This window comes from Anser cygnoides, chromosome 15 (assembly GCF_040182565.1).
Source record: "Anser cygnoides isolate HZ-2024a breed goose chromosome 15, Taihu_goose_T2T_genome, whole genome shotgun sequence".
Classification (NCBI taxonomy): Eukaryota; Metazoa; Chordata; class Aves; order Anseriformes; family Anatidae; genus Anser; species Anser cygnoides.
In genome coordinates this window covers 9,316,625-9,328,969 of record NC_089887.1, presented here as the reverse complement: position 1 = coordinate 9,328,969, position 12,345 = coordinate 9,316,625, and the positions used below count along the sequence as shown (strand labels likewise).

Sequence of the window (12,345 nt, the reverse complement as noted above, 5' to 3'; positions counted from 1 at the left end):
TTTTAATACTCTTTGATCAGCAAAAGTAATTTCCCAAATTACTGCTGTAGAAAGTCAGGTGCCACGCGTTGCCAGAGTCAGGCTTTGATTTGCTGCTTATGGTTTCTCCGTGCAGCCAGATACACCAGGTATCTCTCTGCCTGCTTTTGATTTGTATGTGTGAGATGGCCCGTTCCTACTTTTCAGGAAGAATGCTTCATGTGCTGCCGTTTATCTAGCTGTCAGCTTCCCATTTAGTAAAGTGCTTTTTTTAGAGGGTGTTTAGTTTCTTTCGTTAGGAGTATTTCCTTGCATCCTCTAACCCTCGTGGCTTACCTGTTTATTGCACCATCTCACAGCAGTGAGTGCTATTGGGTAGATTCAACATGGTGGGGAGCAGGGGGATGATGGTGCTCTTGCCTAAATTAGGAGGCTAAACTCCCTCTTAAGTACATTGGGAAAAAAGGCGGTGTCCTGGAGGATATTTCCAAATGAGCATTTCTCTAGCAAGAAGCTTAAGCTTTTAATTTAGATGCTGCATATTACCATGGTGACCAGTGTCAGCACCCCATTTCCCACCCCCTGTGACTATTTTGTTGTGATGTTTTTGTGTTGTGTTGTGTTTTTTTTTCCCATGTCTCTTTTGGTGTTTTTGTTCCTTTCTTATCATGGTAGTACTCAAAATCTTTACACTGTGGGCCAATTGGAGAGAAAGAATTAATGGAGCAGGTAGAAGACTTGGTGTTCAGTGGGAAGCAGGGAGAGAGAGGGAAGGCAGAATAAGTCAAAGGGAAAATAAACAGTCAGACATTAGTGAGAGTCTGAGCATCACTGAGTTACCCCCAGGTGCCCGTAAGGTCCCATCTGGGTACTGCTGGTGAAATCCACTGTGACAAGCCTGTCCTTGGTGTCCTTCCCTCTCGTCTAATGACAGCAGGTTCAGCTCTGGTCTGTGAGAAACCTGATGGAGCTCAGCACCTTGCAGACACTGTCCTACACTTTGCAGGATCAAGGACAAAATGTCACCAATGCTATATGCCTTATATAGGGTAAATGTGTCACATATACACATGCAAGTGATATCCTGGAGTGAGCTGGAAGTTGTATTGTCATTAGTGTGGGCACATGTTGCAGCTGTATGCAGGGTTTTTTTTGCACACACCTATGATTCCATCACCTACCTGGTAATCTTTCTCAGGGTGACTTTGCAGCAGGTTTAAACAACTACCATTCTTAAAAAAAAAAAAAAAAGCTTCTCAAGAAATCCTCATTGCTTCTTTTTTAAATACAGAATTAATCTCATATGTCCTGCCATCAAGGTAATAAAATGGTCTTGGAACCGAGAATGGGGAGGTCACGTTTTAGGCATGAAGCATTTCAGCACGTATGTGCATTGTATATTGGTATATATGCTCCCTTTGTAATAAAACATAATAAAAGGTCCTGGAAAACTGGGAGATATGTACATGATCAGAGAGATGGGGTTGTTGTGCAATATGGTTTTCTTTTAAAATACATATGAATTTATTAATAGCTTACGAGTTATGGGGATATACCACATTAAAATACTAAGTGTAAAAAGACTGTGGCTACAGTTTTTCAGGGTAGCAGTGCCAGAGTTTCATTTCAGTTTTTATTTTAGGCAGTGGTACTAGTTTAGAAAGAATACTTTGGGAATGTCTTTAGTTAGCCAGATGGATCCTTGTGGAAAATGTTGACTTTTCTTTGCCTCAAGGTTATTTCTTGCTGCCCATGCTGACAGCTGAAGTTTACTGCTTCAACAGCCAGCTTTCCTTGGCAGAAAATTCTGTACATCCTGTGTTACATATAGGGTTGCTCTGGAGCAGGCTTGGGAGCTTTGCTGTGGGGAAGAGATAAAGCAGCAGCATATTGCATGGGACATGAGCTGATATGCAGGAGGTGGCAATGCACAAGCAGACTGAGACATCAGAACTATGGAGGAGATCCAGACACTTGTCTGAATGCAGGGCTATTAAGGCAGGCATGTAGGAACCCCAAAATAGAAGGTGCCCAGTGCCTACCAGTAGGCATTAGAGCACTTCGCAGGATAGGTCCCAGTTCAGCCATCAGTCTTGCCCCGTTTTATGATACGACTTGGTAGGTCCATTAAATTTTGCAGCCCTGTTAAAGATCCACAGCCTGAGCTTAAGCGCGTCGTGGTCTCAGGTCTTTCCTCCCCACTGCAGAATGTAAATGCTGCTATTGTGCACCCACAGACTGGCTCCGTCCCTCGTTAAAGGTGTCTTCATCAATTCCAGGTATGCTGCAGAGGAGCTGAACTTCATTAAGAGATGTTTGTGGAGCACTGGCCATCAAGTTCTGGGAATATAAGACACCACGTTGTCAGGATTGTAGGGGGAGTTGTATATAGAGGTCTTGCTAATTTATGCATCAAGAAAGCTCTATGCTTTTTGTCAGCAAAAGTCAGACATCCAGGCACTCTGAGTCTTTGTACTTAGCATGCAAGTGCTATTCCTTTTGGTTTGAAAAAAGGTTTCCTGTCCGTTTTCAGCAGAGCAGTAAAGTTGAAATATTTATGTATTGGAGAAGCACATTCATCCATTATCCCAATGTATAAATGTGTTCCCACTGCTACAGTTTCCATTGAGATGTCATCCAGCATTTAATCCCCTTGGATCCTGTCTTAGCCGATCAAAACCACGAAGTCGCTAAGTGTAGCTATCAATCACAGCCATGACTCCATCCGGCTGGGTTGTCATAAACGTTAAGCGATACGTTCACTTGAGTGGTTATCAATGGGAGCAGGATCTTACAAGCTCTTTTCTTTAAGTATTTTATTTCCGAAGGCAAGAGGCAACAAAAGTTGAATGTAACCATCTTCAGCGTATAAAAGAAAGGTAAAAGAAAGCCAGCGGTATCACGTTGGCTGTCTGTCTGAAATGCAGTGTTTGTTGTTTCCATGAGGACAGGAGCGGGTGGGCTGCAGTCCCTCTGAGGACGTTGCAGGAGTCGGCGGTGTTCTGCAGCACAACAGGACTTGGGAACTTCACCAGTGCCTGACTTGCTGAGCACCTCAGCAAGTGTTTGCCAACAAGCTGGTCCTGAGAACAGGGCACAAATGCTGCAGACCAGGGAGTCGGTGTCAGAGGCTTTAGGTGCTGCCTTATCCGAAGCTCAGACCAGGGCAGCAGGCAGCTTGCAAGTCAGTCCTGGTGTTTGGAGTTTGTAGAAGTGTGTTTTGAGGGGAAATGCAATCAGTGAAGGTAAGGGGGAAAAGTAGGTCCAGCGCAAGGTTAGATGAAGAGAGGACAAATCCAGTACTGTGCAGATCATGGACAGGGTACAGAGAGACATCCTTCTGGGGAGGTCACTTCTTCTCAGATGTGATATGAAAATCAGCAACATGTTGTCCACAGGCGGATCTTTCTACTTGCAGCTCTTTCTTCTGCAGTGAAAAAAGCCCAACTTTGGGCCTGCTGGCTGGATTCGGTTCCTGAATTCTTTGTTTTTCACTCCCACATGGATCATGGCAGCTGTGAATCCTTGACCTGCAAGTTTTTTGGATACCCAGCGCAACTCCTCCTTAGTCCTTGGTACCAGGTCTGCAAGTCATCGGGCATGGTGCCAACCGGTATCTGCCTCAGTCCTCCTCTGAGCCAGCTTCTCCAGGCTGCTGTGTCCCCAGGGGACGCTCTGGCCTCATCCTTATCATTAATTACCCATCTGGCTTAATGTTTGACCCAGATCTTTGGCCCTATATAGACCAAAAATACATAACTTTTTTTTTTTTTTTGAGGGGTGTTTTCTAAAATGTAGTTCTGGCAAAAGAAGAGTCCTGAGGAAGCAGAGAGCCTCAAGGGAGCACAGTTTATTTCCCCTTGGCTCTTCTGTTCTCTTCTCTTAGTTTATAAATCAAACAGGTTTTCTGCTACCTTCATCCCTATGGGTTAAGCCCAACTCATAAGTAAAGTAGAAAAATAATTGAGATACCCCGATTCCACATCATTCATGAGCACTGAAAGCTCTTTGCAGATCAGACTGCTTTCTCCCGGCTTTCTTCCTGATGACGCTGCTCTGTCACATGGAGGCAGGAGACTTCAGTTTCTCACAGGCTGCCAAGGAGAAAATTTTCCATTTCATTTTAGAGAAAACAGCCTTCTTTTGGTTTTCAAACTGCGAGAAAAGGCCTCTGGAGCTCTGTTTACTGCGTAATATGCACAGGTAATAGCAGTGTGCGTGGCTGTAATGTTTGTAGCTGAATACTTCAAAGCACTCAGCAGAAGGAGGTTGATTTGCAGGAAGAGAGAGAATAAGCCTTTCAGATGCCAAATACTTACGGGGTGGAGCAGAGCAGTTCTTCAAGGCCCAGAAATGGGAGAATCCTCGGTATCATTTTAAAAGAACGGGAGCTGTATCTAAGCAAATTTCCCCTGCTCTATATGCATGGGTAAGCCCACAGAAACATGGAAATGTGTGCCTCTGTTTAGCTTTCACAACTCTGGCATGTATTTTTGGACTCACTAGGTTTGATCTAAAGACTATTGGGCCCCACGTTTGTATTTCTCTCCTAGTTTCAGGATTCCCAATGACACTGGCTGCTGCTGCTTTCCTGTACCTCTAACCCGTTAGTGTGACAGAGTTACTGTGATGAGCAATACACGGTTTAAGAAGCATGTAAGAGCCACTGCACATGCAGCCCAGACAGCATTTTAATTTGCTGCACCACAGATGACTCCGGTTGCAATAAATTTACTGTGAGCAGACTAATTGCAAAATAACCCTAATTGAGTAGTTATCAGCGAACAACATCCTGTGGAACAAAACTGCTCACAATTAATAGCATTTAAGCCATACGCCGTTACTCTGCAGAACGCCAAGATGTAATTACAGTGTGTACAGAGATTGTGTTCTCTTCTGGAAACCGTGTTTCCAGCACTTCTTTCATTATGAAAGGCAGTTTCAAGATTCAGTACTTGTATTTTAGGCAAAGTGGCTTTATGAAATGTGGTGTGCCTCCCTTCTCCCCTTAGACGTGTGAAACAGAACCAACCATATTAAAATCGGTGAAGCGGTGACACTGAAAGAGAAAAACAAGATCTCTGCAATAATGTGCAGTGCTAGGGATTCTCAGATTAACTTTTTTATGGCCATGTGTGCAAGTTTTGACAGAAAATTGGAATGTGACTGAGTAAAGGAAAGATACTTGATTATTTTGCCTGAGGATGGACTCTGCCTCATCATATGGAAGGGGGCTGGAGTATATCCTGTAAGGGCCAAAAAGCGTGTAAATGCTAGGACCCAAAGTGCACATCAGCTGCCGCCACTGGACTGGATTTGCAGGCAGGCATCACAACGTAGGGCTGCGTATTTGTTGTAGGACTGGGGTGCTTTGGTGGTTTGAAGGGAATGATGGCGCAGCCTTGATGCAAGAGCTGCCAAAACGCTTCCCCCTGCTCACAGATGAGCTGTTCCTGGGGGAGAGGGCCAAGAGAACGATTTAGCCTCAGAAACTGGATCTGGCCAGTGAGTCAGAAATTGGACAGCTTTCTTTGCAGAAGAAAAGTCTGCGCACGTTTTGTAAGGGAGATGAAATTGCTAGAGATGTTCTCGCAGCATCCCAGAACAGGGTGACGTTGTTTTGCCACCTTCCTGCATCTCGTTGGAGGACAAGGGAATGGTGTTCCTATGGGATGGGTGTGCTTGGCACATTGCATTGCTAAGGGATTCTTCTTGCAAAAATAAGGCCATCCTGAACACTGTCTTGTGTAGCTCCAGCTTTTGCTTCAGGAGAACAAATTCAGTGAGGAGAAAACATGGGTAACTGCGGTGGGTGTCTGTGCAGTTAATCCTTCTGTTTAAATACAGACAACTGCTGTCAGGACCATCGGCAAGTTTACAAGTCAGAGAATAAAACCAGAATGAGGTTCCCGTGGCTTTCCACACAGTGCTCCTGCTGTCCTGGCACCAGTGGACCTGCCAGCTGCAGAGTTTGTCTCTGGCAACGCCAGGGCAGCAAACCTGAGGGCAAACATCTTGACAAATAGCATCTTAAGGAAGTGCTGAGAGCAATGCACAGCACAAGGAATGGAGGACAGAAAGGCTGAAAAGTTTATGGCCAGCAGCCCTAGTTCTCACCAAACCACTGTTTTGGAAAATGCTATCATTTTATGGAGCATTAAAGGGGGAGTGCGGGCAAGTGTGGGAGCGGATACTGACTAAGTGTGTCCTAGCTCCGCGCCTCCTGGGAAATGAGCACGAGGGCAGCAGGAGCTTAGTGAGTATTTTGATAAAGATTACTGTGTGTGTACAGGGACGAAAAGAAAGTACTTGAGCGATGGCTAATGCTCCCCTGTGATCCTGCAGCACGTGGGGATGGAGTGGTGCGGGAAGAGTTGAGCACAACTGCAGCCAGAGAAAGTTGTTGGTGCGAGGGTGTGAGTGGCAGGGTTTAAAAGAAAAAAAAATAGAAATAATATAAAAATACTGTTTGTGTAAGAAAACTGCACCAGCAGTCGTGTTTATTTTAGTGTGAAACAAGTGCTGGGCCTCTGAAGTGGGCTCATTGCAGTGATTTTAGTGGACAGATGCTTAAGAGGTAACACTGCATCTAAATTCTCTTGTTTTTATTCAGAGCTAAGCAGGGAGCTGTGTGCAGTGTAAAGCACAGCAGTACTGAATCAAGCTTGAATTAAGGTTGTATGAGCAATCCCTAATCTGACTTCACAACCATAACAAAACTGTGCTGGAGTATCACTGCTCTGCACTAAGTGTAAAGAGGCAACAGTGACTTTCAGATTTGCTTCTTGTGTTAAGTCTGAAATGTCACCATGGACAGAAGGAGATCGCTCCAAATTCAGCTCTGCCTTTCTAACCGTCACACATCTCTAAGCATGGGAAAGCAATACTGGGTTTTCACAGGAATCCACAACTGATGAGCTATTATTTTGAGGGGAGGGAAGTGCTGTGTCCCAGAAATCCCACGCTAGCTGTGGCTCGAGGCAGCCACAGCTTGGTTTGAAGTCAGTGGCATTAACTGCACTACTTTTAAAATAATTGGGGGGAAAAACCTTGACATTTAATTTTCTCCTTCTGAGCTGGGGCAAAGAATTTTCCTGCTTTGTGGCTTCTTGAAATAGATGCCTTAACTATTTACGGAGTTTGTTGCAGGATTAGGTACATAGCTAAAGAGGATCTACCCTGTTTTAGGCACACTTTCTAAAGGGTACATGTATTTGATGTATTTGGGGAGTTGCTGGGCCTTATGAGACTAGTGGCTGTTTTGCAATGTCTTTCCTTGGAAATGAAAAAGAGTTGTGGAAGGGATCTACTCTGAATTAAAATGCCTGCAGTCTAGGCATGAAGCCAATCTTACGGGATGTTAATGCTATTTTAAGACTCAAAACCATAGTTTAGTTGTTTCTGTTGCAAGTATCTCTTACACAGAAGGTAGTTTTAAAACATCAGTCTTTTTTTTCCCTGGGTAATCATGACTTGTATAGAAAAATGAATGACAAGGATTTGTAGCAGAGCAACCTCAGATAAGATTTTGAAATTGCTCAATGTATATTTAGTCTCCCAAATAAAAGCTTGTTTTGGTAGTTTGAGAGCTTGTTAGAAGTGAATAGCCCTGATTCCCCCACTCTCTCTTTTTCAATATCCATGCTATGTCACTGATTTAACATGTAGTTGTGTCGAAGAAGTCATTCCTGATTGGCACCTTTGTAAGGAAGAACAGAGTCCTCCTGCCTCCTAGTATCTTCTTTAATGCACATGAAACTCTGAAGTATTCTATTTACAGTTTTACTAACAAATTGTTCCTGGCAAGATCTTGGTTTTAAAGTCCTGGCCCTGCTCACAAAATGGCAAAATGCCATCATTTTTCTTCTCCAGTTTTCTCACCAACCTCCAGGGAGGCCAAGGAATTTTTCGGTCCCTTCTCCTAGTGCTCACTGAACCCAGATCACAACAGCCAGATTTTGTGGTGGATGGTTACCTGTCAGTCTTCTATCAGCGGATGTCACCGTGAGAATGGTGGGAGCTTTAAGCAGAATTATACTCCAGGAAAATCATTATTTATTAACTCAGGCTCTGTGGTTTTCGGAAAACAATTTGAATAGAGATTGTATGTGCTTTAAGATTGGGAAATTCATAGGATTTGTTCTGCAGGACTGAATGGCTTGTTCGCTTTGAAACAGACCCTTTTCCATAGTGCTGCTCGGGTGATAATACAAAGCCTGCTGCAGGCAGCACTGCCAGGAGGGCTGGCCATCCTCCAGGGCCACAGTGGCCAGCCACACCACGTTCCCCTCTGCTGCTGCAACCTGTATGGGAGTTAAAAGGCTTAAAGAAAGGGCCTCCTGCCTCTTAAAGACATCTTTTGTCTAGACAGAGGAGAAGTGGGCACGTGTAGGTTCTCAGTGGATGGTGCGTATTACGCTGCTCGGTCAGCACATGAAATTGGGTTCAGACCTGGGCTCAGCTTTCCTGTCCAGCACTATTGCCTGTGTATTGGGTCTCTTTCTGGCCATGTTTTGGAGGGGCTGTCTTGTTCTTCACAGCCAGTGGAATTCAGCAAATAGTTCAGCTTGCACATTGTTATTAAAGGCATTATGGATGCTGCATTTGAGTTAGGTCAGGAGTTCGGGGAAAAAAAGCCTTTGTCTTCATGAATCAAAAGCTTGTATTTAGACACCAGTATCTCAATCTCACTTTGTTCCCGAAGGAACCACTCCCATGGCAAATGAAGATTCTTGAAAGACTCCCTCTGACCTCTGTGATGCTGGTGGTTTTGGGGCCGGCTTTGTAAGCTTGAACAGGAAATTTTTAGGATAAAAAGATACCGGGTCATCTTTATGGGCATCAGCTCTAAGAAGAAGCTCATCTGTAGAGCTCATTTTCCACTTTCTTGCTAATTCCTCCGGGCATTTGCTTACTTTGATGGCCAAGTGTCCTTCAGGCATGGTCGTCTGCAACACTCTTGTCAGAGAACACCACAAAACAAAGCTGTTAAAATGCTCTTTTTCTACAAATCTCATCAGAAACCTCACTACAAGGCAGCCCTCAATCTAACTAGAGTATAATTGCTTGTATCGTTGTCTTTGTTGCAAGGTGATTGCTTCTGTTTTGTGGACCTTCTTGCCCGAACTAAGGATGAATTGTTTTGTTGAAGTCTTGATTCATTTGTAAAACTCATTAGGACTTGTTAGAGAAACACTTTGCCAGTGAGAAAGCACCTTTCTTTGTGACTAGCTGTAAATCACAGCTGAAGCAGTAGGTGCTTACTCATCTGTGCTTTTAATTGGAAATTGAGGTTTCCAGCCAGCCAGTGAATATTACCATGCAGTGGAGTATTCTCACCCACTTTTAGACTGAAAGCTTCTGTGTATGTTGTGTATTGCTGTGCTGCATAATATTGTTGAGCTTGACGGTAGCATGACTAAACAGAACCATGTTCTCCACCTCTTCGTGGGCTGTGATTCACTCTGGGTAATTCACTGAATAGCAGGCAGGAAAAGGGAATTTTAAAAGAGGAATTTACTGCAATATGTGTTTTACCCGTTTGTACTTTCTCTTTTGCATGGGATCTAGGTATAGCTGCTCTGAAAGAATTTCAATCATTATGTTTCTGTAAGTCTCTGAACATCTTTGAAGATCTGGCCCAAAGTTATTCTGAGAAGGGGTCTTGTTCTTTGCTCTCTTGTTCAAGAGCATGGTAAGTAATACTCCCTTACAAAGGGAGAGCTGGTCAGGGGAACCAAGCCCGGCTAATTTGCCCACTTTGGCAGCATAAGCAAGTAGCTAATGAGAGCTGAGACAGCTGCTGAGATTAATTGGGAATAAGACTTCTGCGTAATATGCACTGGGTTTGCCAGGCCACAGCAGAGGCGGGCTTCATGGTGCTGATGTATATTTTTGCATAATTCTACCATTTCCTGCCAGGAGGTGAAGACAAACCCAAGATTCCCATGAAATATTAGAAGGAGGTTTAGCTGATGTACGTTGCACGAGCTTTGATGACCTCATTTAAACAAGGTCTTTCTTGAGTAACTAAAACCTGCTCCAGTATTTGTTTTCCCCCTGTAACATTAAAAAAAAAAAAAGACATTTTTGAACATTGTTTCATGAATTGTGGGCGGGTTTTCCAAAGTCTTCTTGTTAAGTCTCCACTCCTTACACAGCGGTCTGGAACATATGGGTTGACTACTGCTGTTTTGATTGCTGATAGCTTTATGTACCTGTGTTTCAGGTGGCAGTAAAATGACACAGAACAGAAGAGACTTCTCTTCAGGAGCTGTCTGATTTGCTGGTTCGTTGTTCATTAGCTAATGCCAGAACAAAGGGCGCTGTATCTAACGAAGGGCAGTACCTCACTACTCAATGTCAAAGTTCCCCATGCACACACACTCCCACTTACATGTTGAGCAACCAGCCTTGGCTACAAGTTACAATTCTACAAGTTACTCCATCATTGGCTATTTTTACTTTTTAAGCTATTTTATTCTCTGCTTCAAGTGTCTAAACAAGTAGTACCCAATCTTTTACATTTCTGGGAAAATTCCCAGCTGCTGTCTTTAGGTATCTGCTCAAATCAAAGCTGATGAGACAACCTTTGGTGATTTCAGAAGGCAATGGTTCAAGCATTGCAGGAATTATCTTGGTAACCTTTCTCAGTGCACCTTAAAGCATCTCTGTGTACCTTTATCTCAGTCATTTTTAACGTCACCAGGGAAAAAGAAGACAGTTTTAGTCCTACAGGAACAAGGAAAGATCAGAAAGAAAAGAAGTATTCAGGGCTGGAGATTCTTCCCTTTCCAGTCCTTGGAAGCACGTGGTCCAAAGCAAAGCATGCCCAGCTAGTACTGTGGGCATAATAACAGCTTTATGGCAGTTCTGGTTCTGCAGACATCCTAACAGCAGATCCCTGAAAAGCAAGTGGGAAAATCATTTTTGTCAGGCTCCAGAGGAATACTGCAAGGAGGCTTCAGACACCTCTGGCATTCTTCACCTTGCTGACAAAAAGGAAATCTGTTCGACCTGATCCTCTTCTGGATCCACTTGATGAGAAATCCTGTTAGATTTGGCTCTGCCCTTTACTGTGACCAGGCTGATGTTCACACAGAAGTTGACACATTTTCATTTTTCTCCATCATTTATAGCCATTGTAGGCATAATTTGCCAAACTCAAGACAGAATCATCTTGTATTTCTCCTGATGTTTGCTTTCAGTTGCTGCAGACTACAAAAATTGGAGAAAAAATAGGAGAAATTAGAGCGTCCCACTGTAAACTTGAAAAGCCTCAGAGAGTTATACTGGAATCCAGCCAAGCAAAAATCTTATTTAGGGGGAAAGAAAGAGTCTCTTCTTGTCCCTGTGATGAAAGAACCTATTTTTCAAAGTCTGTTTATGAGATTATCACCTGAGGATGTGGTTATTCGCAGAAGTCATTAAGGAGCTCCCAAGTGAAAAGTGACAGCAGAGAGCATACTCTGTTATGCCATGTCATAACCCAGTCATATAGGCACTAGGCTAGCCCTGTGGAGACGTGGGTTTTGCTTGTCAATACATCCCAGGCTTATTGGGACACTTCAGGCAAGTTATGCCAGGGATAAAAGTTACTTAACTCCATTGCAAAGTAACGTAGATGAAAAACGGTGTTCAGTGGTAGTGGTGTTAGTTTTGTATTTAAGAGGATTTTAAAATCTGTTCATCAAAAGACCTGGAAAAAATTATTTATAAAATAGTAAGTTTTTCTGAGCCCTCTAAAAGAGTTTTCAATATTAGGCTGCACAAAAGTATCTTTAAGAGAATGGTAACAGAGGTTCTCTGAAGTCAGCTCTGTAAGCTCTGAAATCCACAGTTGTGTCCAAATATTTTGCTAGGGAACAGCAGGCAGGAGAGCAGTCTAGCTGTTTGTCCGGCCTGGCTTTCTGTACCTTCCAAGGATTTATTAACAGCGCTGGCAGCAGTTCTGCAGCTTTGCTCTACAGCAGTGCACAACTGTGAAATGGGAGCAGAAGTTCTCTGCACTATTTCCCCTCTGTTTTCATTTTCGTAGCCCGGCACCTTCGTCCTGTTGCAGCAAGTGAGGCTGCTGGTTGTAAGATGCGCACATTGTGCGGTGTATCAGTTGGTTACTTCTGGGTTAGAGACCTGGGAAAAGCACGAGTAGTGTTCTCCCTCAGTTTGGTAGCTATTAACATGTCTGATACTTGGGCACCAAAACTAATCCATTCTCTTTGTTTCAGGATGCCCAGAATGGGAGCTGTGTTTTTAATTATCATAAATTTCAAAGATTGCCCCGGGCTGTATTTGGTTTCCATAGAAATTTTCCTAAGGTAAAATGACAAAACAGTAATTTTTCATTTTGAATCAGCTATCCATGAA

At 43.5% G+C, this 12,345-nt stretch overlaps 1 protein-coding gene across 1 annotated transcript in view; it reads left to right on the top strand.

Moving 5' to 3' along the window:
* Window positions 1-12,345, top strand: part of XYLT1 (xylosyltransferase 1) — a 192,437-nt gene that overhangs the window by 91,812 nt on the left and 88,280 nt on the right. The window lies entirely within an intron of this gene.